General features: G+C 40.4%; 1 protein-coding gene across 3 annotated transcripts in view; it reads left to right on the plus strand.

The window, feature by feature from the left end:
• The first annotated feature begins 322 nt into the window (after positions 1 to 322).
• RGS17 (regulator of G protein signaling 17) overlaps positions 323 to 27,704 on the plus strand; it is an 87,926-nt gene continuing 60,544 nt past the window's right edge. For 2 of the 3 annotated variants that reach the window (XM_032651151.1, XM_032651149.1), the window contains exon 1: positions 323 to 461. The gene's annotated coding sequence lies outside the window, so the exon portion shown is untranslated. Of the gene's footprint in view, positions 547 to 27,704 lie in introns of all 3 variants that reach the window. The other variant, XM_032651150.1, reaches the window with a different exon arrangement.

Below are 27,704 nucleotides of genomic sequence, written 5' to 3' on the forward strand. Positions count from 1 at the left end.
AAAGAGCCTGGGCGCGAGAGCCTCTCTCATCAAGGGAGGTTCCCAGGTCTCCAAGGTGCCCGCGAAGCCGCGGACCCCCGGCGCCGGAGCCCGGAGCTGCAACCGAGCCCCTCCGCGCCGTGGGCGCCGAGCCGAGGCGAGCGCGCGTGGGCCTGGCGGCCAGGGAGGGGCGGAGGCGCGCCGTGACTCAAGCGGTCGCACCCCCAGGGAAGAAGCGGCACCTCTGGCCGAGCCGGGCGAGGGGCTGCGCCCGCCCGCGGAGCGCATGCGCGCTGCCGAGAGGCTCCCGCTCCCTCCTCCCCCTCCCCCACCACTCCCTCCTCGTCTCTCTTCCCTTCTCCTCGCCAGCGGGGAGCTGAAGTTGGGCGGATGGCAGCAAACCGGCTCCGCTAGAGGACCGAGCAGCTCAGCCTCGCGCCCCCGGACCCATCGGTGCGCTGCCCACACCTCCAGGCGACTGGGTAAGATGTTGCCTCTGATACCGAGCGGTGCTAAGTAAATGACATCAAAATGTCTGCTCTGCACCGATGGATGAATCTTTTAAAGGTGTGTTGGGGGGTGCGGAGGTGAAGGAAAGAGGGGGCGGAGAGTGCAACTGCCTGTGCCCGGGCGGGGCAGTCAGACGGCGCGGGGGTCTCGGCGCTGCCCGCGGCGCCGCGGGAGGAAGCCCGGGCCGCGCCGCTGGTTTGGGAAGTTGGATCCCGCGTTGCAGCCTCTGCGCGGTCCGCTCGTCGCCCTCCGGCTGCTGCGGACCAGCTGGGCGAGTGTCCTGCCGGCCCAGGGAACCTTCAGTCGGGTCCCCGGCGGAGAGCTGGGCGCCTTGGGGATCCGGCAGCGAGGGCCGGGGGCGGCGGGAGACCCCGCGGGGCGCGAGGACCTGCCGATTGGGGTGGCTGTTTGTTAGAAAACCGAATGTGAAATTAACAGTGTCCAATCGACCGATCACCTCGGGGTGGTATTTTCTCTTGCTTCACCTTTGGGAAAATGCAGGTGGTGAAGGTGTGAGCCAAAGGGGGTGCAAAAATGCATACCTTGAGCATCGATAAAATATCGGAGGTGTGTGGGTAGGGGGCGGGGGCCTCTTTTGTTCTTTCCCCTCCTTCTGGTCGGAGGGAAGGGAGTTCTAGTGTGCACGGCTTGAGGTAGGTTTCACAGCCTTCGAGAGGGCGAGGAGGTGGAACGCCTGCCAACCCCCTAGCCGCTGCCCGGGTGGGTGTATCCGAGGCTCTCTTGCTAGAGGTGATGATGATTCTTTTCATTATCGATAGAATTACAGTTTAACAGCGGCTTACCCGCCAGCCTTCCTCCTCTCCCTCTTCTCGTGCTGCGGCAGAGGCTGGGTGCAGACACTCGGCCGTTTCCTCTACTCCCTACCTCCCTTTCTCTGTGAAAAATGTCGGAGGACTTGAGGATGGCGGAGAGACAGAGCTGGCCTCGGCAGCCGCGGAGGGGAGATGCTCCTCGCGAGCGGGAGGCTGCTGGCAGGGCGTCCCGGGCAGCCCGCGCAGCCTCAGGAGTCGCTGGGCTCCTGGAGACAGAGCAGGGGTCGCCCGGCCAAAAAGATGCCAGCCGTGCGGGGACCCGCCCTGCGCCCCGGGGCACCCACTCACCTGGGACAATCTCGGTCGCTCCTGGCTCCTGGCATAGTAGTTTTCCTAACCACTCTGACCCTTCGATAAACGTTTCCTTACTTAAAAGAGTCACTTGAAGGTTTGTCTAGAGAACTTTGCAATCTTCCCACAGTTGTTTCTTTTTCTTTTTAAAAATCGTTTTACAGCCAGACTATTTCCATCATGGGGTGGCTATCACAAACAATAGAGAGAAATCTTGTAGTTGGATTCCCATTTAGCATAAGCGTTTCTGAGACTGCCATCTGCATTTCCGGCGTTCATACATACTGGTTTTCCTGGTGATGAACCCTCTGAAAATCATTTAATTGGAGAAATGAGAAACAATTTTCACCCCTGTAATGAAAAATAATGTTTTTCTCTCGGTTTCATAGCTGCTAGCCATTATGTGTGTTTAATACTTTTGAAAGCTGTGGAACACTTTGGGTAAATTGTATTTGTTTCTAAAATCCTTTGTGGCAACAATAGCAGGTATCTATGAAATATACACTTTGCACTGATATCTAATGAAAAGGTGGTTTGTACTCATAAATTCAAATGAATGAGCAGTTTGACCTCCTCCAGTTAAGTTACTATTATTAAGCTGTTTCTTCTGTTAACAAGAGCTAAAACAGTAATTAGCACACTCATGGGAGAGGAGACTTATTCACTATTTTAATAATCTTAAAAACTATATTTAAAGACATCATGGTAGGGTAGTTTATTTACAATTTTTAGAAATGAGAAAACAAGTGTTTATCACTACAAAGGATTAGATGGTATCATTTATTAAATAAGATGAATCGCCATGGCAATGGCACCTGATCTCAGAGCCGTGGGCACTCATCCTTCCTCCTGAATTTGTAGTCTGAAAGATTAAGAGAACCACCTAATTTACAGAACAAACAACATAAGGTGTCTGTTGTGGCAGATTCTACCCTTTTTGCTCTGGTTCCTCAACTACTCCTTGGTGTTCAGTGGCCACAGAAGGGGATTAACAAGGAGGTTAATTTGCTCTTCCTGTTCGTTAATAAGGCATCCATTTTCCTGCTCACATAGATATCTCTCTGCTTTTAGGGATCTTCCTACAAGGTCCTAATTTATTTGAACTCATAATGTTGAAAGTCTAAGTCATTATCATTTCTATGGACTTCGTATAATTTTTAATAATAATAATTTAAAAAAAAAACCAAAACATTCCTTAACATTTCTTACCACTAGGGCTAGGAGCTTTGAAGAAAAGGAGACATGTACGTATCCTCACCCACATGACATTATTATAACAGCCAAATCTAAAACTAAATTGATAAAAATTCTGGTTGACTCACAGACTAAAAAGCAAGAAAGCATTTACCTGTTAACTTACAGTTGTAGAGATAGTGGCCTTCCTAGTAGAAGCCCATTTGCTGCAAGGCATGGGCTTTTCTGGAAAAGTGAAAGGTGGACGTGGATAAGGAAATGTGGAGCGAAGATGGACGGGAACCCATCCAACGGCATTTCTGCTGAGAAGCTTTTTTCTGATAGTGCATCTCTGCTAACTTAACAAGGAAAATATTGCACCACCCAGCAGGGCAAATGCAAGGACCACTGTATACCCAGTGGAGGAGAATAATCCTATGTGATGTTAAAAAGCATTTTACTTCATCTGATTACTACAGGTAGAGTGTAAGCATGAATTCATTGTAGAGGCTTAAAACTGTATGACATTTCCAGGGGGTGTCCTGGATCCTCGGAAATATTATACGTTTTTATGGAAGGCTTAAAGAAATAAAAGTGTCCTTAGATGTAAGTAGCTAGGTCGTTGCTTTTTGTTTGTTTGTTTGTTTGTTTGTTTGTTTTGCGGTACGCGGACCTCTCACTGTTGTGGCCTCTCCCGTTGCGGAGCACAGGCTCCGGACGCTCCGGCTCAGCGGCCATGGTTCACGGGCCCAGCTGCTCCACAGGCATGTGGGATCTTCCCGGGCCGGGGCATGAACCCGTGTCCCCTGCATCGGCAGGCGGAATCTCAACCACTGCGCCACCAGGGAAGCCCTGCCAGGACGTTTGATATTAGATTGATAGATACTCTCAGCCTCACTATCTCTTCCCATCTCCACTTACCCCCCAAAGACTTCCCTAATATCCAAAGAAATTCCTTTATACTGTTATTGCTGTGGTGCCGATACCTAGCACAATATCTGGCAAAAGGCAAGTGTTAAATAAGAACTTATTCAATTAATAAATTTTGCAGAACTGACATGGTTCGCAGAAAACTTCCAAGATTTTTACATTTTTTTTTAGAAGCGTGATCATATTCATTACCAAATATACTACATCTTTGGAGGAAACCATTTTTAGAATTGTCACTTTGTGAATATGCATGTTTTTCCTATAATATTTCTATTGTTGATCTGTTTCCAAACAAAGTCTAAATTACCTGTGGGCAGGCATGGACATGATGAACATGAGCTTTGGGTCAAGTTGACCTTAGCTTTTGTCCTGGCTCCTCCATTGAATAGCTCTGTCGCCATGGTCAAGTTACTTACCAGCTCTGAGCCTCAGTTTCTTCAGATATAACAGCAGGGATAGAGACCCATTTCCTAAGATGTTTGCAAGCATAAATGTGGTGCAATGTGTATAAAGTGCTGAACATGGGCCTCGCGTGTTTCCCAATATCTAAAGAACCGCTATTGAACATATGGGGAAATTTACCACAGGTTCGTTTCCTATGAATAAGTGGGACATTTTTTAAAGAATTAGAATCATATTGTAGAGCTTCATACTTGCTTTTTTAAACAATTGACATTACTTTGTTGACGTTTCCCAAGAAATTGGAATTGGTATTTTTAATATAATTTAGTGACTGCAAAAGAATTCACCTTATAGCTGTCAATTTATTTGGCTATTCTTTCTTTTTTGAATGTTGACATTATTTACAATATTTCACTGTTTTAACTGATGTGCATGCTAAGGTGTAGGCTTTGTCTGCATATCTATGGCATTTTTTCCTTTAGGCTTGCTACTTAGAACATCTAGTTCTCACCAACAAAATATCATTTTTTAAAAACTCTTTGCTGGGCTTCCCTGGTGGCACAGTGGTTGAGAGTCCGCCTGCTGATGCAGGGGACACGGGTTCGTGCCCCGGTCCGAGAAGATCCCACATGTCGCGGAGCGGCTGGGCCCGTGAGCCATGGCCGCTGAGCCTGCGCGTCCGGAGCCTGTGCTCCGCAACGGGAGAGGCCACAACAGTGAGAGGCCCGCGTACCGCAAAAAAAAAGAACAAAAAAACCTCTTTGCTAAATCTAAATGCCAATGGACAGATGAATGGATAAAGAAGATATGATACATATATGTAATGGAATATTACTCAGCCATAAAAAGAAATGAAATTGGGTCATTGGTAGAGATGTGGACGGACCTAGAGTCTGTCATGCAGCGTGAAGTAAGTCAGAAAGAGAAAAACAAATATCGTATATTAACACATGTATGTGGAATGTAGAAAGATGAACCTATTTGCAGGGAAGGAATAGATACGCAGACATAGAGAACAGACATGTGGACATGGGTGGGGGGGAAGGGGAGTGTGGGATGAATTGGGAGATTAGGTTTGACATAAATACACTACCATGTGTAAAATAGATAGCTAGTGGGAACCTGCAGTATAACACAGGGAGCTCAGCTCCGTGCTCTGCGATGACCTAGATGGGTGGGATGGGGGGGAAGGGAGGGAGGTCCAAGAGGGAGGGGATATAGGTATACATATAGCTGATTCACTTCATTGTACGGCAGAAACTAACCCAACATTGTAAAGCAATTATATGCCAATAAAAAATAAATAAAAATTTAAAAATTGTGCTAACTTGATAGATGAAAATGATTTTTCAAATTTTTAATTCCTTGGTTACTAAGAATGCTGATAACTTTTTTGACACGCTTATAGCCATTTTTTTTTTTGTCTCAAAGATCGCTTGTTCAAGTCTTCTGCCCATTTTTCCATTGTATTCTGAATGATTTTATTATTTGAGTGCGAATGTTAATATTAAAAGACAAGGCAAAAGCAAAGAAAGGAAATGCTTAGTGACAAAGAAGACACGCGGCAAAGACTACAGAGATCTTTGTGGTTGAACGGCTCTAGCTCAAATGGAGTGGCACAAACATTACCAAAGGCTGGAGATGGATCAGCCACAGCATTAGGGCTGCTATGTTGTCCATAACATACTGCCACCTGCCACCATGCTGGGGCCTTCCAAAGTGCACAGTTCCTTTTACTAGTTGAAGTCTGTCATTTTTCTGTTTGGGTACTATGCACACACACTCACACCTTACTAACAAGAAGCATGTACATCACATGACAAGCTCTCAGATTTTCATTGATTATTTCTGCCAGTTTTGAGTTTTCCTGAGATAAATGAGATTGAAAGGAAATATGGGAGTAGATGGAGGTCCTCTAGACCATTAATTGAAGTTTCTCATCAGAATGAAATCAATTAAGCTTCATTATAAGGCCATGTCATATTAGAATCCTGTCATCTCATTTTTAAACTGGAGGTGAAATTTAAATATTTAAAAGTTGAGACTAATCTAGTACCTTAATGAGTTCTGTATCTGTAGTGTTTCACACGATTCAGTGCTCTGATAAGTTCCCGGTTTTGAATTTTTAAATTCTGTGGCTGTTGACAAATTTGGTTTCAGAAGCTTAAATATTTAGCTTGGAAAATCTATAAAGTCCCTTAGATGTTAAACTACCTAGAAAGTGTAAAATTTTATAATTTTTGCTGGTTCCAGTTTATCAAATATAGTAAAGCCTCAGTAATTCAGAATCAGCGAACCTGGAATCTATAATGAACAGGAGGCCCCTGTAGGAGGAGCAGTGAGCTCTGGTGGAACAGAAAAGCTCGTTTCAAATAGGACTGGATTTGAGTTCTTGCTCTACTGTTTTCTAGATATGCAGGCTTTTTCATTGAATTATATAAATGCTTTATACTTGAAATTCTAGAATGAGTAATAAACATCTAAAATCTCTCTGAATTCCTTAAACTTTGTATTTTTCAAAAAAAATCTCTGTGTCAGTAAATATAACTTTATTATAAACAATGAATGTGGTTCACAAAGCAAATATTTACTTCCTTGGATTAGGTCACAGCCTTTTCACAGCACTTCTGATTGGCTATTGAAATACAAAGGTTTTAATTCAAGAGCCATGGCATTAAAAGAAAACAGACACAACCCAGGGGAAATTATGACATAAATGAAACGAGCAGGTAAGTGTTTATTTCATTTCTTTAATTATCTCAGGTCTTCCCAATGGCATCGTGAGTTAAATCCAGTGAGAACCTTTTGTGAAAGTTGACAACACTGTCTGTATCTCTAGTATCAATAAACGGTAGGGGCTTGTTTTTTTGGTGTATTATGACAGGCTATCTAGAGATTTTAGGAGTCCATTTTGTTTCTAGGAAAACTACCCCATGTCTCCACCCTGTTTCCCTCAACACTTCTACTTTTTTCAGGCTTCAATTAATCAAAATCAACAAATATTTGAAAGTCTGCTATAAGAAAAGTGGCAACTTACGCGATTTAATTTAGAGGGTGTGAAAAAGCATATGGAAAATTGCCCTTGAAAAAAAGAGACTTTAGAAGCAGCTTATGCAATTTGGTAGAAAGAGTGCAAATTTTGGATTCAAATAACCAGAGATTTGGCCTTAACTTTGTTGAGCCTTAGTGTCATTATCTGTAAATTAAAGACCGATTGTACATACCTTAAAAATGTTGAGGGAGTAAGTGAAATTACGTCCATAATTTGTCATGTATTGACAACCACTATGCAACTGTTATATACTGTACTAGAATTAAATAATGAAAAATAAACCCAAGAATAATTAAAATAATAAATAAAATAATTAAAATTAACCCAAGAAACATCGTGTAGATAAGTGCTTGAAGGAATTTTCATTTCTTACCAGTATTTGTCTTAACTAATGGGTCCTTATTAATGTTGAGGCTGCTCTCCGTGTGTCCGCTGTGTAATTCTTTCCTGACCAACTTGTTTAACCAACCTGTTAAGTGAACACTCATTCATTCATAAAATTCTTGAGCACCTACTACGTGCCAGGCTCTGCAATATGATTTTGGATGCAGAAAAATGATAAACATGGCCCCTTTCCACAAGTTCACATAGAAGCTTCTTCGACTTAGTATTATTTTGCTTTCATCGGGTGAGCACTGGTCATTCTAAGTTTACAAGTCGTAACTAGATACGACATGGAAGTAACGAGCAAGGATCTCCTTCGGATTTAGGAATTCTAGGCCCGTTGACCTCAAAGTGTAGAAATATCTGCTCCTTCTACACTTGGAGGTCAGTGAGCCTAAAAGCTGCTAAGCAGAGGCTCAGATAAGGGGAAGGGAGAACAGGAAGTGGCTCTGCTGGTGGATGATTTACCATCCACCACCATGTCCAAACAACAGAAGACTCGAGGCTCAGCCCTCCCCAACTCCCAATTCTCCCTCATTAAAGTGAACAAGTTGTCTGCATATATGTGCACTGTGCCTTTTTCCCCTTCACTTAAAGGCTACCCTGGGTAATCATCATCATATAATTTCAGGTATGCTAAAATGTTGGGTGAGGGTGTGAGCAAAGGGAGATAGTGAAAGTGATAGCCCCACCCTTCCTAAGGATCTGCGTTTCCCATACAATAAAAATATTATAATTTTTTTATCCCGATATTATTGCAGTTCTTTCACTGATAACAATCTTTTTGTAATATAGTAAGTTGACCAGAAATCCAGAATAATCTTTTCAGATATGAAAAGAAAAACCACATTTGATTTTGAAGAAAACCATCTTCAGCACCTACTTGTTGAAATCACTAGAGTGATCTCGAAATCCAGCAACTGGATTTATCCTGATCTAGGATGATTTGATGCCATTTATAAAGTCAAAGTAAAGACTTCAAGTCCTTCCTAGCAAAATGTTGTGAACATACAGTTAAATTGCCTGTATATGGTGATGAAAGATATTGACATTATGAATGAATTAACTTGAAAGTAAGCTAAACCCTCATTTCAGCCACCAAATTTAACTCACTAATCATTAAACCTTTAATTAGGCTGTCAATAAGTAACTATATGTGCTAATTTGGGGTTTCAACCTATTTCTTTCTCAATTTATTTCACTCAGCACCACCATACAGCATTTTGCTGGTGACCTATGAGTTTAGCATGGTCAAGACTCACTAGATAAAAGCACAGGAAAAATGAATATCTTTTACTCCTGTGTGAATTGAAATATAAAATTTTTCCTTCCCTACTGTTTGGGTGGAGTGTAACATTTCACTCCCCCATTTGTCTCTTACAGTGTTACTAGCAGCAGCAGTAGTAATAGTAGTAGAGATATTTCTACAGAGATAAATTGAAGAGGCAGGAATATAAACTCTTTTTGTACATCAAACACTTTACAGAAAAATAGGTGTTTATGTTATTTTATTTAATTTTTGGGATAGTCACACAATTTTGTGCCTGAAGTTTAAAACATATCAAGAACTCAAATGTTAAATCTGTCAGGGAAAAACACGAAAACAAAAAAAACCCTGCTGTTTTATTTCATTCTGCTAGTCAAGAATAAACTGGCCTACTGTTCCTATATTAATTCACTTACTTCTCAGAATAATCCTATGAAGTAGGTTCTGTCATGTTGGTCTGTCCCTCTTCATTTTATAAACAAGGAAACTGAAGCAAAGAAAAGTTAAATAACTTGCCCAGAATTAGTCGCTATTAAGTGGCAGCCTGTGTCTTTAACTTCATTTCTGCAGATTCTAAGACTTGATCCTCAAGACCAGGGGTTGGCAAATCACAGCCAATGGGCAAACATCTGGCCCACTGCCTATTTTTGTTAATAAAGTTTTATTGGAACACACACACTCACACACACACACACACACACACACACACAAGAATAAACTGGCCTGATTGTCATATCTCTGCTAGTTTATGAGTAAATGATGTTGGCAATTTTGATTCAAGCTATTAGAGCCCATGTTTTCTTCATCAGCTCATGTCCAGTAATCTGAATTTTTGCTGTTGAAGAAATATTTCAGACTAAATTACTTTTAGTAAATCCAGTGTTTAATGACCCACCTGTATTTATATAAATGATGGATTTAGTTGAAGGATATATTTATGTATAATTTTTAATGCTGAAAACCAAGGGCTAGAGAAATCCTTGTATACTGGAATTGTTGCCAAAATTTAATATTTTGAAAAGACGTTTTATGTGTCAATGTTTGAGAATATGGGTGTGTTTTCCCTTTTTGTTTATGGGTTGAGAGCAGGAAATAACTGACCTGATGCCTGTGCAATCATAGCCAAGCGCTGGGGAGGGGATGATACATACTTGAGAATCCAAGAGGAGACACCAGTGATGTAAGAAAGAAAATCAAGTAAAAAGCAGGAAGGCTGGACTCAGAAAACGAGACTATTAGCTAAAAACTTATTACATCTTAAGGTATAATATCATTCAGTCATTATTATGTAACTCTGCTGTATTATGTAACCACCTCCAGTTTCATAAATTCGTGTGACTTAATCTTAAGATGGTAATTTTTTCCATTAATTCAGTAATTTCATTGACTGAACATCTGAGTAATACAAGTGGTGTTTCGTGAGGTAGAATTTCATTAAATAAATGTTAATTCCAGGAAGGAAAAAATGTACAGCACTTTTCTTGACCTGACTTAGGTTATGTTGAATAGTTACAAAATTCTTGTAGGTGATACCCCAATTCAACCACATTGATAAAAAGATCTGCTCCAAATTTTCTATTTAATGTAACTACTCCTAAATCCATCTTATATAAAATTAAATTTATTTTTGTGACATAAAGGGATCTTTACACTTTGCTTTATAATACCAGCAATGAATAAATGCACATGTGAAGCTTTGTTTTATTGAGCCGTGGGCAGTACAATGACTTAATGTCTAAACTATTAAGACTTCGGGGGAGTGACAAGTGTGCTTGAAGGAGATTATTTTTAAGGACATGTGGATTTATGGCTTAGTAGGAACACTGAAAATACTTATTTAGTGAAGCTGCTTATTATAGCCAAAATCAGCGTTGGCACTGAGTGTACTGGCCTCTGACCACTAGCCCCAGGAAAGTCCCAGTCTGGTTAGATCTCAGGAAAAAAGAAGGAGGTCATGTGCTTGAAAGTAGAGCTCACAATCTAAAAAATTAAATTATGAACAGGCAGAAATGATGGAAAGAGAGTAGTCTTTTGGTGCACCTATAAATATGCCTGCGTGGGTCTGATTTTCCAAGTGTTTGCGTTCAATTCACAACTTGCCTTCATGTTCAGCTACTTATTCCTTTCACCCTTTTTGTTTCCTGCCTCCTTATTCACAATTAATGCAACTAACTAGAGCCTTACTCCGGAATTGGGAATAGTATAATTAAATAAATCATAGCCAAGCTAAAGGAAACTAAAGACTTGTTGAAGAAAGAAAATATGTATGTAAATTGGGATTACTGTTATATTCTAGGAGTGAAATAAAATGCTGTGAGGAACTTTAGATACATTTTAAATGGCCAGACCAGGATCTGGCAAAAGTCTTTTTGAGGTGGTAATATTTTCTCAAACTATTGAAAGTCGGAAAAATTTTTAAACATCTTTATTGAAGTATAATTGCTTTACAATGGTGTGTTAGTTTCTGCTGTATAACAAAGTGAATTAGCTATTCGTATTGTATATATGTGCCACATCTTCTTTATCCATTCATCTGTTGATGGACACTTAGGTTGTGAAAGATGGAAATTTGACAGGCAAAGAATGGCCTTCCAGACTCAAAGATAATGTAAAGGAAAAAAAGCACAGGACTAGGAAAAGTTGAAAAATACTTTCTGGCACAGTTTTCCAAAAATATATAGTACATGCAGGAAATCACAGGATAAAGCCAAGAAGGAGACAAATACTGGCAGGTGTTAATATCCAAGTGAAAAGCTAGCATTGTCCTCGACAGACCCAGAGTGCCATGGGCACCATATGAGTAGGGGATTACAGGGTGAGGATTGCGCATGTCAGGTCTGGACAGTGGGGAGGAGAAAGGCAGCAGGAAGACAGGTTCAGCTGTCCAAGCGAGAGAAGATGAGGCCTGAACTGGGAAACGGCCAAAGGCCAACCCAAGGCAGTAGGAAGATGATGTCATGAAATCACGTTCCGCTCAGAGCCTTCAGGATTTGGTCACCAATGAGATTTAGAAGATGTGAAAAGACCCTTAAAGCTGTTACAGAAGACTTGAGCCTGTGTATCTAGGTAATACAGATGCCATTAAGACCTGGAGAAACCAAACTGATGAAGAGGTTAGGGAGGAAACAAGCTGAGTTCAGCTTGGGGAAGGGTTTGCCACACCCATCAGAGTTCTAGCAGATGTTTCCCAGGCTGTGGATTAAAAGCCTGCTTGATTCAGTAGGAAGCAACAGGTCTGCTCTTAAGCTATGTCAACAGAGGCACAGAGTGTCTAGAATGAAGTTGATGACACTTCTGCAGTATTCTGCATTTTCCAAACCATAACTAGAATACTGTTGTGAACTTCTTTCCTCTGGACACCGTGGTTAGAGGTTTGCGATACAAAGCCAGTAATTCATGTGAGAAGTGACTATTGGAGGCATTTGTACTTTCTTAAGCTGGAATAGAGTGGTCCGCCTAGAGAATATGTGTGTTTCTCCATTTGGAGAAGAGCCATGTGAAATGATCAGACTCATTTTAAATTGCCCCAGTGACATAACGGGAATAATAAAACCATATGGCAGAGTTGTAAGCAGAGAATACGGGCAATGCCCTGGCACACATTTGGCATTTAATGTATCTTAGCTCCTACTGCTACTCTTAAAAATAGCATTAGAACCAGTGGGCACATGTCACTGAGATAGATTTTGCCATCCTGTTAGGAATAACTTTTTAAAAGTCAAGGCTGGCTTGGTAGATGGGCTGCCTTGAAAAGTGGTAAGTTTACTGTCAAATGCTCAGTGGACAAAACTGGCAGAGATGTTATAGAGGAGAGTTAAGGGGTTAGGAGGGGAAAACTGCAAAAGGCTTCATTCTGACTCCAAGGTGCAAATCGCTCCAGGGAATTTGGAATGCAAACTCAGGAGAGAGGCTAAAGCTAGAAATAAACCTTGAACATCTTTTCCTTAGAGGTGACAGTAGTAAGTGATTGCCAAAGGAAAACGTGTAGAGAGCAGTGAGAGCTTAGAATAGAATCCTGGAGGATATCTACATTGAATGAGCATGTGGGAAAAGAAGGAAACTAAAATACATACACACACACACACACATATATATATATATATACATTCATACATAAGATGGTCAGAGTGAAAAAAGAAGTGTTAAAAAGAGAATGAAGACACTGTAGTATACCACGAAACCAAGGAAGTGGAATTGTTTTTAACCAATTTTCTTCATATTTATAGTAATCTTCTAAAAAGGTCGGAAAAAGGAGACAGTTTAAAGAAGGAAGAGCAGCTGAGTTATGTCATGTGGCAGAAAGGGTAAGTTCAGGACCAAGGCAACACGTTAGATTTTGCAACGAGGAAGTTACTTGTGATTGTCTGGAAAGCACTTGTGATTAATGATTTATACACTTTCTATTTCAAAAAGGTTTGAGGCAGCTTAAATAAAAGCACTTTCACAGAGGGCAATGAAAATTAAACAAAACAAAGATAAGAAGCCACAAAGAGAAATAAATGGGGGGAGGGGTGAACGGCCACAAGACATGGGTAGGATTGTCATCATTACAGGAGCACTACATTTCAGCTCTGAGGTTCCAGCAGCCAAAATAAAAGGGTTTACAGGACAGGTTACCTAGAACCCGTTAATGAAAGAAAACAGTTTTTCAGGAGTTTTGGGTTCTTTTTCCCCCAGCACTAAGTTTTGTGAATTGTATATTCTGTGGATTCTTAGATAAGGAACTGTGACATATTAGACAGTGGGGTCAACAGTGGTTCTGCTGAATCAGGTGCAGGCTTGCTGTGAATTGCTGTTTCTTTTTTAAGCCCTTGAAGGTCGAGTATATAGTATTAAGATGAAGTCTGTAAAAGCCAGTAAAGCACTGATCATTTTAGACGAGCTGGACATCTGGATACTCCTGAGTCTGAAAAATCACATATAAAATAGCATTAGAGATGAGGGCATCCTAGACAGGAGATACGAGGACAGTTCCAGGTACGTGGCGGGGAGAGGGCACTATGTGCCTTGCGACCTCAGGTCCTTTGCACATCCCACCCCCTCTACCTAAACAACTGTCCTCCTGATCGTTCTCATCACCCACATTTCAGTTCAAATGTCACCTCTTTAAAGAGACCTTTTCTGTACTCTCTAATGTTGGCCCTTCTTTATTCCTTCCTTCATCTGTCACTTTTTAATAATAACCTGCTTTATCTAATTCATAGCACTTACTGCACTGTTATTTTATTTATTACCAGTCTCCCTCCTTCCAACAGAGAGGATGTAAATTAGTACACCAGACAATGCCAGGAACAGAGTAGGTGCACCATATGTGGAAGGAAGGAATGTTCTGTGGATGGGGGGGAACTCAGTTCAGTATCGATGTGATAAACTAAATGGATGGTAGTTCTGGCAGTGGAGTAAATTCTCCCTGAAGTGCTAGCTGAGAGGAGGAAGATGATTATGATCGTGACACATTTCGTACTGGGAATTTTAAGAACACTGGGGCTTGGGAGAAGAGCACAGATTCTCTGTACATTTTCCTTTCCACTCACGAAGCAGGGGTACTGATATGAATGGTACGTTCATGAACATTCATTCATTGATCAGGGTTCTAAGGGGAGGAGCTTAGGGAAGCATACAAAGGGCCCTACATTGTGGCAAATTCCCTTTTCTTCTACTTTTGGATAAGACTGTTTAACATTACCCACTTAACTTTTTTTTTTTTTTTGCGCGGGCCTCTCACCGTCGCGGCCTCTCCCATTGCGGAGCACAGGCTCCGGACGCGCAGGCTCAGCGGCCATGGCTCACACGGGCCCAGCCACTCCACGGCATGTGGGATCTTCCCGGACCGGGGCACGAACCCGTGTCCCCTGCATCGGCAGGCGGACTCTCAACCACTGCGCCACCAGGGAAGGCCCCCCCAGTTAACTTTTGAAGAACATCTTTCAAAAATATCGTATGCTATTTTAGCATAAAAAACAGTTGCAGGACTCTTTCTAAAAGTAAATAGCTATTAGGTGCCTCTCCTGTTATGATCCCTCCCGGCAACGAACAATAAAACCCCTATTGTGTTAAGGAGTGTCATTGTTGGGGGAGGGGGCATGTGTATGTTGGCAGCCCAAGGAATGCATCAAAAGGTAAGGTAGATAGCTAGTGGGAAACAGCCACATAGCACAGGGAGATCAGCTCGGTGCTTTGTGACCACCTAGAGGGGTGGGATAGGGAGGGTGGGAGGGAGGGAGACGCAAGAGGGAAGAGATATGGGAACATATGTATATGTATAACTGATTCACTTTGTTATACAGCAGAAACTAACACACCATGGTAAAGCAATTATACTCCAGTAAAGATGGAAAAAATATATATATGGCCTCAAGTATAAATCAAGTCTCTGACATACAAATAGGAAAGCAGAGGTGCCCCTTGAGAGAAGCTCCTGCATACTGGAGAGGAAACCGGACCCAACTGATGCAAGACTGAGGCCAGAATAGGAGGTGAGCCTGAGAACACGTGGAGCATAGACTAGTTGTTTGAACGAACTATGGAGAGGAGAGGACTAAATAGAGACGAGGTCATGGCAGCTTGAGGTGGGCAGCAGAACCCAGGAAAACTTGTTTTCAACATTTATTTTAGGTTTGGAAAGGACTAGGGTTGTTGGCAGTGAGAAGCAAAATCATCAATGGAGAAGGTTTGGGGAGAATGCCATGAAATTTCTTGGAGCACCGATTTCATTCATTCCTGAGAAATGTAAAATGTTTCTATGTCAAAATAAAAACAAATATTAGGAAACAGCATATAATATTTATCATTCATTCATTCATTTAATGTTAGACCTAATGCTTAGAAGGAATTTTGATTATTTGAGCCCTATTTTGGGCTTTGCTTCCAGACTCAAAGGTACAAGTTTGGCATTTTAGAGGTAGTGGAATTTCCCCAAAGTTATGGACAGGCAAGGGATTTTAGAATCATAGAGCATAATAAGCTCAAAAGGCACCTTGAAACTATCTGAGTCCACAAAAATAATGGGTTCTTTTTATCCATCATCTCCTCATCTCAAATATTTTAACTCATAGGCAGAAGAAAGATGTCGTGGGACAAATATTACAAATTATTTTTTTTTCCTAATGGCTTTACTGGAAGCATCCAAAATGACAAAAAGTGTTTTCAGCTTAGAAGAAGGCAGAATAGAAAAAATAATCTAGTTTTCCTTGCAAACTGAATGAGGAATTTTGATCATAATATTAACTATATTACTTAGTCATTGACCAAATGTTTGGCTGTTAAAATAAACAAGTAAACAAAGAATTTCCTACTTATAGTTTGTTAAATTGTTCCACAAGGGGATGTTGATCTAACAAGTGTTGCCTTTGTGTAATGAGCAAAAGTAAATTACTGTAGTTTTGACCAGGTATGAATCCAAGTTTCAAAATGAAAATGAGTGTTCAGAGACGTCACAAATTCATTGGGAAAGCAGCTTTTTGAATGCAATATGAAATAAGGTTGATTTTCATATATGTTCATTCTCTTATTTGAAGGCACAGTAGTGAACTGTCATTCAAAAGTAGAGAGATAAACAGGAAATTGAAGTTCAGATAATAGAAATTAAAGGAAGAAATCAGTGTTTAACTGCAGCTCTTTCAGAAACCAAATTTGCCTTCTGTAATGTTTTGTGGTTGGTTGTTTCTAATGTCCCACTCCATTTGGCTTCTATAGGAAAATCTGTGAAGGAAGAACAAGTGATTTTGGAAAAAAGTTGTAAAGTAAAAGGAATTGATGCTGAATAAGAGGCAGAATTTTTACATATGGTTCATCCAGTGAAGTTTCTCTTTTAACAAATGCTTATTGAGCATCTACTATGTGCCAGGCTCTGTTCTTGGAGATTCAGATTTACTAGAGGACAAAACAGACAAAAATGCCTGCTTCCATGAAGCATATATGTTTGATCTTTGATTTTTTTAATTGACTGATAGAGGGAATCCTTTGTAAAAGCATTCAGGGTCCTTTGTGAAGCTGGGTTATCAAATATATGTACAGACAATGTATTACTAATAGTATATAGTATATGCGTATGTTATATATATATTTTTTCTTTTACTCCTCCATTAATTGCAAATAAATGAGGCTAAATGAGAGAGTACCAAAGGCATAGTGGCTGTATCAGACTGAAATATAATGGGAATTTTCTATATTTAATTCTTTAAGAAACGGACATGACATCAGTCCATTTCAAATCAATATATTGTACTACTCCAAATATATTAATTGCAGTTCAGAAGATACCAGAATGAGAGGTCAGAGGAAGGAGAGTCCACTATCCTGCCTTCTCTCATTCAAGGAAATATAGAGCTGATAACATCGCAAGTTCTGGGCACCAGGGGGAGAAGTGAGCTCATTTTTCTTAGACTAGAAATCTGACTTCCCTCCAGGAATTTCCCAGGAGTGAGCTGCCTATTTCATCCTTATCCCTTAGCTGTTTCTTGCATTTGCCTGCCAAACTTGCTTCCTAGTGTTCTGGGCTCTGAGGTATATTTCAGAGAATTTAGAGCATAATTCACTAATGTAGAATTTTGAGGAACATCAGAAAATTTAGATCACATTTAACAGAGGTAGAAAACCAAAAGGAATATGTTCCTGAAATGTGTATTTAGGCAATAAGATAGGAATGCAGTTTTACTGTGTCTGAGCTCTCAGGAAAAATTATATATGGAAGGAGCATAACGTGCAGAGCCAGAATGGGAGAGAAATGAATGAAAATGAATAAAGCTGTAAAAGAGAAGAGGCAGCTTAAAATTATGAGGAAGGATGTGGTCCTTTTCTTTTCTTTTTTTTTGACAGGTGTTTAGCAGATTGCCCTATAAATGAGTTTCCAATTATGTTATAGGAGAAACAATATTTTCTAAAAGAACTCACATGAAGCAATCTGACCTCCCCTTTTACCTGTGATTTGTTTTAGTTCATAATGACATATGCAGAATCACAGAATGGCTTTGTTTTCAAGGATGGCATTGAAGCAAGAACTGATGAACTATCAAGAGCTGTTAGGGATTTGATCGCTACCAAGGGGAAATGATGGAAAGATGTTAGGGATTTGATCGCTACCAAGAGGAAATGATGGAAAGATGTTAGGGATTTGATCGCTACCAAGGGGAAATGACGAAAAGATGTTAGGGATTTGATCGCTACCAAGGGGAAATGACGGAAAGATGTTAGGGATTTGATCGCTGCCAAGAGGAAATGACGGAAAGATGTTAGGGATTTGATCGCTACCAAGGGGAAATGATGGAAAGATGTTAGGGACTTGATCGCTACCAAGGGGAAATGAGGGAAAGAAATCTGAATGTATTCCAAGAAAATAAGCACCTCATGCTCTGGTTGGTATTGTATTTGTTTTGCAATGATGGGCTTTACAAATTTACAAGTATTCCACCTCCACTTGCGATAATTTAAGGCTGAACACAGCAAGTGATATTTTTACAGCTGAAACTTTTAAATAATAATTTTTAAAGTTATGTATTTTTGGATGGCATTAAAATTTAATTATCATAGTGCCTGATATGATAGAAAATATAGTATAGACCTTAAGAAGTTTATTTTTACTAGTGATTGTTTTATACAATGTGAAAATTTTATTACAGAATTTATTTAGTTTAACTTAAAAGAACAAGTAAAGACTTCATAGTGAGATGAAATCAACTGAAAGTGTTAAACTTGTGTTGAACTTGTTTTTTGACACTTTACATATAACTATAATATTAGATGTTTGCAAAAACCTTGGTGCACCAGTGGTTCTGAGTATACTGCTAAAATGATGTTTAATCTTGAGACGGGATTTAGGAGAACCGAGTTCTGGCTATAGCTGTAGAGCTGCTCAGTGGACTTAAGAATCCTGGCATGACAAAGAACTGTAATATTCAGACAAGATCACTGTCAATGTCATCATGATATTTATGGTGCCTCTCACTAGTCACCTGGGATTGCTGATCAACAGTGGACCCTGATGCTTCACGAAGTAGTGAATTCTCTCTCCTAAAGGAAGATTTCAGATGCAGACTCTATATTGTTTGAGGATGAACCTCTCCATTCCCTTTCTTCCACCACTGTCCTACTTGCAAAGACTAATATACATACTTACCTCCAGAAAATGGTTTCTACTATGCCACTTCTGTGCCTTTGCTCAGACATTTTTTGCCTAGGATGCTGTACATGTGTCTCTTCACTTTTCTAAATCTGACCATCTTTAAAGGTCTAAGCTCAAGTCCTGAGACCTTCATAAATCCTTGTCTGGCCACCTCCAAGTGGCCTCTCACTCTACGGAAACTTTCTACATCATAACAACGACACCTGTATTCTTATCTTCTCCATGAGCAAAACCTTTCCCTTCCCATATTCTTATCAAAAGGTGGCACCTACACAGTCACCCATGCTGGAACACCAACAGTCAACCTTGACTGCCCCCCACACACCCTGCTCATATCTAACCTATCCCTAACCTAGGCTTAGTCTACCTCTTGGTTACTTCTTACCTCTGCCCCATTCTCCATTTTTGCTCTTCCAGTTAACCATCAGCATCTTGCCTGGACTACTGCAACAACCTCCTTGCCAACATTCTCACTTCTCTCCACCTGTCCTTCACACTGGCACCAGAATGACCAAACATGTCACTCCTGATGCTGCCTTATACTTAGGAAGCATGCACTGTCTCCCCATCATCTGTGGATAAAATTCAAATACTTTGCATGGCTCTGTTCCTGATTCCTCCCTCCCTGTCTGCCCCATTGCTCTTTTTTTTTTTTTTTTTTTGCGGTACACAGGCCTCTCACTGTTGTGGCCTCTCCCGTTGCGGAGCACAGGCTCCGGACGCGCAGGCTCAGCGGCCATGGCTCACGGGCCTAGCCGCTCCGCGGCATGGGGGATCTTCCCAGACTGGGACACGAACCCATGTCCCCTGCATCGGCAGGCAGACTCTCAACCACTCAGCCACCAGGGAAGCCCCCCCCGTTGCTCTTTTATTCTCAGGTGCCTAATACCCCAGTCACATTGAATGAATGAATGAACCTATCTTTAAAAGGTAGGTCAAGCTATTGTAAGTCTCCTGGTTTTCGCTCATGTTGTTACGTCTAGATGGAATGTTTTACCTGCCTTTATGTACTTGGAAAATCTCACCTTACATATTGCTTTCAATAGAACTACCTCTGGCTACTGCAGGCATAAATCTGTGAAAACTTGATACAGACTTTTATGATCTCACAGCCAAGTCATAAGCTTATTGAAAGTAGGGATCATTTTTTTGGAGGGTTGCAGAAGCTTTTCTTAAAAAGCCCCACACAAATAATAGGTCTCTAATAAGTATTTATGTGTTAGCTCTCTGTGAAGCTGGAAGCTGACCTGTCAGCACTCTTTGAAATGTCATGCTTTATAACCCAGCAACAAAGGAGACACAAAGTAACATCTGTTTGCCAGGTAGCCCAAGATTAAATCGGCCTGATGCAGTAGGCATACCTGGGATGCCTAGGATGGAGTCACTGAAATTGACCAGATTCCGAATTCCATGAGGCTACTCTGCTTAAGATTATTATCTGGCTTTGCGTGAATCTCCACATCCTCATGCTGGCCTGCAAGGCCCCGTGTAATCTGTCCACACCTCCCTCTCCAACCTTCTATGCCTACCCCATACCTCTCCGGATCCATCACTTTCCATTCTCCCCACTTGCTACTTGGCCCAGACATACAGCTTCTTATCCGTTCATGCAGTGAGCCAGAGTATTCCCAACTCAGACCCTTTGTTCCTCCTGCCTGGAATGTTCTTCCCACAGACATCCATGTGGCTCACTCCCTTACCTCCTTTATCTTTCTTTGTTCAAATGTCACCTTTCAGGGACACCTTCCTTGACCACTGTTTAAAATTGCAAGCTGCTCCTCTCTTTCACCTTGTTTCTCTCAATAGTACTCAGAAGTTCTGTGTGATTGTTAGGTCTTTTATTCACTACTGTATCCCAGGTACCAAACAGAGCCTAGCTCAAAGTAGCCGTTCAATAAATATTGGTTTAATAAATCAATGAATCCATGTGACATTTGCAACAGCTCTTCCTATATATCCAACAGATATATTTCTCTTTGAATAAACTTTATGTCCATGATCCAATTTCAGGCCTGGTAGTTAGTTAATGTCTGACCTTAGTCAAACATGGTTTGGATTAAGAGTCATTTATCTTGGGTTTCACTCCTGGCTCTGTCACTTTCTAATTATGTGACGTTGAACAAGTCATTCCGTCTTCCTGGGTACGGTTTGTCTCATTTTTAAAACAGGGCTAATAATACCTAATGAATTACTAGGAATAGGACAAACTATAAACTTCTGTGAGCGTGTTAGTTGGTAACTGTTTTTATTTATTATCTGTGGGAGGAGCTGAAGGGGCAACATGGCATAATGAAAAGTTTGAACATAATAATCAAACAGATATGGATTTGAATTCTGTCTCCGGCACTTATTAACTGTATGACTCTGAGAAAATTTGCCTCCTTTTCTATAAATAGGGAAGATATTTTATTCATTTCAGAATGGATTGAAATACCAAATGAAGTAACATAGTATACCATGTTTCAACAGTTCTAAGATGCACATTTTTTCACATTTTAACATTTCAGAAATCAGTATGCACTTTACAACTGATGCTGTCTTCAGTGATGTGTGGTAGGTACTTCAAAACTTTCATATGTGAAGCATGATGGTAATTATAGCTCAGAATCTTTCAGGTCACTGACAATTTTAAGATATTTTCCTCTCTTCCTTTATTGGGAAAAAGTGGCCTTCAATGAATAATGATAAAGTGGTCAATTTTGTCTTAAAATATTTAATAGCCATTATTTTGACAGGTTGTCTTTAAACTTTGATTTTCTGATTTTACCCAAAAGAAATTATAAATTAACTTAAAGCATTAACCACTAAGTAATTTTCTCAATTTATTTCCTCTTAATAAGAGGAAGGCACTTTGTTTTTCTGTGTCCCTCTCCCTGTGTCTTCACCTCTAGTTCGGTTTATGCTTTCTCTCCCCTTCAGTTTGGTCATGAAGGGCAAGAATAGAAGAATATCCTGGCAACCCAGCGCCACACTGTAACATAATACGGTTGCTAGGAGAAGAGAGTAGCAGCTGCACTTGAAAAGAACACGTGGCTCTCTCATCCCAGAGGAGCCTGTGGGCTGTGGCTGAGACCCACAGATCGAGGCAGCCCTCTCCACCCCGCCTTCTGCAGAAGGGCATGGAAATATAACTCTCCTATCATGCCCTACATAAATGGCAGGAATATTTTATACCCCATTTTAAATCAAGTATAAACACGAAGGGAATAAAAAAGTTACTACTAACGATGTCATCATAAAGATATGTAACATTTCAGCCCATTATTCCTTATACACTCTTCTCTTAAACTGAAATGACTAATCCAGTTTTCTAGTCTAGCAGTAGGTCATTACTCAATGTTATATCATCCTATATACCTTGTGGCTTGTGTAGTGTCCTGGTTTTCAGTTAACGGAATTAGAAAAGAATGAAGGGTGCTATATGGGTTATTGCAAGAAATTCTGCACACATTAGCCATATTCTTTGTTCACTAAACTATATAAATTCTGAGATGGATGTAGTAAATTTCCATAATGACTTTCAATCGAGAAAGCTCATTGCACAATTCGTTTTACTCATTCAGCAATTATGGTTGAAATTCTACCAAGTACCAGCCAGCAGGTGTCAGGGCTGCGGCTAAAATTAAATATTTTAGGATAGAACGCATAAAACAAGACACATACATGATGAAACTAGAATGCCTAATGTTTGCATTGTACTTTTCCTTTATGTGAGGAGGGCACCAAAATGTTTTGGGCTTATCCCTCATTAGCATTTGAAAGAAAGTTAATATTCAGAAAAATAAATATTTGGGGAACAATCCATATAAGCCAGCCCGCAGGTGGCGACTGTGATTAGATTCCTTCACATGCACAGGCCCTGGAGGGACTCTAAGGGGCACTGCTGTCTGTGACATTGGGTTACAGCCACAGGAGTGAGATGGGCTAAAGAAAGCCAATGAACTATCCCTGAATCATTTCAAGGAAGCCTGGATAGTTGTCCAACGTAATGTTTTCATTATGCGCTTAATGGGCCTTGGACAAAGTCCAAACTCAAATGTACATCTATTAGATTCTATATCTACATTTTTTAGACTCAGGAACATCTGATTCTGTTCATCTATCTGCACGGCCTTTGTAATTCAGCTACTTTCATTTTTCCTTTCTCTGAAGAATTTGTTAACCAGATCAACATGTAGGAAACCCTTCTAACTCATGAGCCGATGCCAACTGATTCTTTGATTCTTTTTTTCCCTTTGATCCGAACATTAAAAAATGAGAGCATTAGCTTCCATTTGGGTATGCTTCCATCCAAAATAAAAATGGAAATAGATTACAGAGTGATTGGGATATGACTTCAGCATGGAAACTAAAGACATTTTTTTTCTTTGATTAGGAAAGACTAAAGATTTATCCAATAATATCCAATAAAAAGTTCCAGTACAGCTCATTATTCTACTCCTTCAGAGCCCAAATCACATTTCTAGGAATGTAACAACTCTAGAACTGGTCTTTCTGTGTGTTCACATATGTTTGTACACACACACATTGTATTTGTAATTCTACTTCACTTGAGAGATGTCTGAGTTTCGCCAGTTTTACCCCTAGAGAAAATGACGGAGTGTGTCTCTGGTGTATTGCGTTTCCTATCCTCCCTACTGGTGTCCCATCAGACCTTTCACAGCATCATCTCGCGTCTACTGTTAGGACTTAATGAAGGACTTAGGTGATAAGTCTTATCACTTCCCGTAATAGAAGCCTGCGAAGGAGCAAAATGTCTTCAAAGTACAAAGACAGGTCACTGCGTTGATGGAAAGCCAGACAACGAATTTGATCTTTCACTGGTAGTTACCACTTCACAACCACCCAACATAAATAATCACCAAGGGAGACATATACTATTAACTGCTAAGGTCAATCCTACCCGTTTCCATTTCCATTTTATGAAGGGATTCTGCTGTATACAGCAATGACATCTGCCATTACTTTTTTTTTTTTTTTTTTTTTTTTTTTTTTTGCGGTACGCGGGCCTCTCACTGCTGTGGCCTCTCCCGTTGCGGAGCACAGGCTCCGGACACGCAGGCTCAGCGGCCATGGCTCACGGGCCCAGCCGCTCCGCGGCATGTGGGATCCTCCCGAACCGGGGCGCGAACCCACGTCCCCTGCATAGGCAGGCGGACTCTCAACCACTGGGCCACCAGGGAAGCCCTGCCATTACTTTTAAATCAATAGCATACAACATAGTCACGAATAGAGTAGAATAAGCCTGAACTTTGAAATCTATAAGACTAGGTTCAAATATGAATTCCAGCGTTTAGAGCATGGGCAAATTTGCTTAGATTTTTTGAAGCTCAAATTTTCATTTGTAAAGTGGAGAGAATATGTACCTGATAGAATTATAAGGAATAAATTAGGCACGTTAAAACATTGAGCAATAACGTCCCATATGTATTAGTACTTAAACTATTGTTTCTAGAGAAACATTGATATGGAGAATTACATTAGAATATAAACAAGAAAGGACAGATAAACTGTGACAAATAGGAGCTTATTATGGCCTCTTAGAGAAAAAAAATAAAATAAAATGTATACAATGTGGCAGTGTATGACACACAAATAAAAATACTGTCTTTAAATACATAAATTGTCTGATACTACTTTCACATAAAATTTTGATTAATTAGAACACTCAGGAGACAGGAGCCTCTAGGTAAATGATCTGCCAGGTTAATTAAGGCTCAACAAGTTGCCTTTAATTTCATGGGGAAAAGTCCTGTCAAATTGAAAATGTGTTCGTTCACTTTTCTGCCCCCTCAAGGAGACTGTCCTGAATGTAGATTGAGTTGGGGGCTGGTAGCATCTCGAAAATACCATTATTAAAACTAGTTCTCGTTTAAAGGGTTATAGATTTAAAGAGAAGAAGCTGAAGGTGGAGTAGTCAAGTAACATTTGAGGAATGTTCCAAGCACTTCCAAGGGCCAAGTGCTATGACAAGTCCTTTCGTGAATATTTTCTCCTTGAATCCTCATAATGATACTCTGAGAGTATTATTCTCCTTGTGGAGTAATAACTGGACAGATGAGGAAACTGAAGTGTAGAGAATTTAGGTAATATGCTTACAGTTATTGAAGTAATGAGTGGTGTAAGCGGAATTTGAATCCAGGACTTCTGGTTCAAAAGCCTCATCTCTTTTTTTCCACCCACCCAATCCATTCTTTACTTTTCTTTATAAAGCTACTCATAAAATACAAAATCACCTGGATTCCAGCAAGCGAGAAACTTGATGTGGGCAGAATGCATATTTCCTCTAAGGACAGATACAGCTATTTTTTATTTATAAATAAATTTTAGAAGAGTTTTTCTCATAATTATGCTTCTCTAATAATAGGGTAGAACCATAATTCAAATTAAGTCAGGATTATACCTATTTTAACTTCATCCCTCCCCACAGGTACTTAAAATTTAGTCCAAATCTTCTCCACTAACTGTTTAAAAAAATTAATTAAAAGTTCTGAAAGTACCTAAATGTAAATCAATAAATATTAAATATAAAGACAAAGTCACTTTTCACTAAACTCTGCTAGAAGAAAAGGAGAATGAAAGGTATTAAAGCCATGGCTTCATTTAAAAAGTGTGTGCAAGGGAAAGGGTGGCTTAAACTTATTTCAGTTAAATGCCATGTGGATGTGTGTGTGTTCATCTTCATTCTGCAATCTACTGCGTCTCGATCGTATCATAAAATTTATCATCCAACTCAGTTTCACTCTAGAAAGGCTGTCACCTTGAGCTAAGGCATGTGAATATGGACAGTTCCACACAAATCAGAATGAATGGGTCCCCTAACAGTGACCCTAAGAAGCTTCCACTCTGGTATTTTGGGCCTTTCTTTCTCTCACTCCCTTGGTGCACCTCCTTGTAACTCTTCCTAGGAACATTATGCCTAGGTCATCCTTCTTGCTCACCATTGCCCCTTCCAGACCAGTCTCTCCCCGTCCTCCTCTGTAAAAATCTCCAAATTTGAACCTCATGTAATCAGATAATATCACCCTATACCACTCATTATTGCTGTCATCCACCTAATTCCTGTGTCACTCCCCCTCATTTCTCACCAATTTTCACTCTTGGTGTACTGTCACTCTCACAGCCTTACTTCTAATCTTAATAATTTTAGAGATTCATCCTAGGGTTCCTTGCCCTCCTTTTTTCCTGGTGATCCTGTTCTCCATCCTGTGCTAGACACTCACTCCCTTGTCATGCCTCCTTATACTGACACATGGCAACTTTCTGCAACTCCCCCATCATCTCAATATTGGGCATCAACTTCTCTGACCCCCCTGACTACATTACTCGCTCATTCTTCTCCCAGATTTCAGCAATCCCTTGGTTAATTCACCATCCTTCATCCCCTTGATGCCTCTCACTCCTGGCTGCTGAAGCTTATTAAAAATTCATCTCTGGATCACTATTGTCTAAGTCCTACTAAATGCATAATAGTTGTTCAATAAACATCTGTTGAATTAAAGAAGAAGAAATGTGTGTAATGAACATTTAAACCCGCAGATCATTTTCCTTTGCTTTTGTTCCTAAGAAACTTTTGACCATTCCCTCATGCAGTTACAATGCATATTTTATCAAAAGCCACAAATTACAGCTGACTTGTTCACTGCTTTTTCCATGATTTGCCAAAGGAACAAATAAGTCAAAGTGCCCGTTAAGCTATTACATTTCATTCTTAAGTTACAATCCGACAAGATACTGAGTTGGAACAGCCACAAAACAAACAGATTCTAGACGGTTCTCCTGTCACCATTGTTATATCTAAGGAGACTCTCATAAAGGGACAGTCTATACATTTGGCCACGTTTTTCAGATGTTTTCTATCATCTTTCTGAAATCCTTCAAGAAAAGTGAGTTTATCTGAACTAAACATGAAAATCAGAGGTTTTCAGCTTTAGTCATTCAGACTGAAGACATGAAGGCCAATTTTTTTATCTGTCAAATTTGAATGTCAAAATTTTATAAAGGAAATTTTCCTTATAGAAACAATGTTTTAAGTTTTAGGTGTTAAATGAACTGTTATTTACATGGCAGTGGCCATAGAGCTATGGTAACCTGTGACGTGGGAGAGACTAGAGGTCAATGTCTATCATCCAGTTTGATCTTTCTCCTGTTAAAGAAAAGGAAGGGGAAACCCAATGAGATTAAATGGCCGACTTACTGTGATAAGGAAATGAACCCAGGTTGACAGCCAGGATCTCCTGTTGGCAGCTGCCAAAGCTTATTGAGCGTGTAAGTGGGGAGCAAACACTTTGCCAGCATTTTACATGCATCACAAAATCCTCACAATAAGGTAGTGAGGTAAGTCTTATTATCGTCAACTCTGTTTTTCAAATGAGGAGACAGCCCAGAGAGGCTAAATAACATTTCGATATTACTCAGCAAGTGAGATTCAGCCTCACTGAACTCGTTTCCCTAACACTTTATGTCTTTCGAAACCCTGTGCCTTTGCATATGATGTTTCTTCTGCCTGGCAGTCCTGTTGGGCTAGCTCTATTTCCTCCATCCTTATCACCCAACTGAGATGTCTCTACTTTCACAATCCACTCCAGCCCTCTCCTCTGGGTTCCAGTAACACTTTGTTCACACCTCTATCAAAGCCCTTATTTTGTAGCATTATGAATTATCTATTCATGTGTCTTTCTTCTCACAAGACTATTAGCTCCTTAAAGACCCTGTCTTATTTTTCTCTTAGATTTCTTGGACTTAACAGTTATCTAAGACATA

Source organism: Phocoena sinus, chromosome 12 (assembly GCF_008692025.1).
Source record: "Phocoena sinus isolate mPhoSin1 chromosome 12, mPhoSin1.pri, whole genome shotgun sequence".
Classification (NCBI taxonomy): Eukaryota; Metazoa; Chordata; class Mammalia; order Artiodactyla; family Phocoenidae; genus Phocoena; species Phocoena sinus.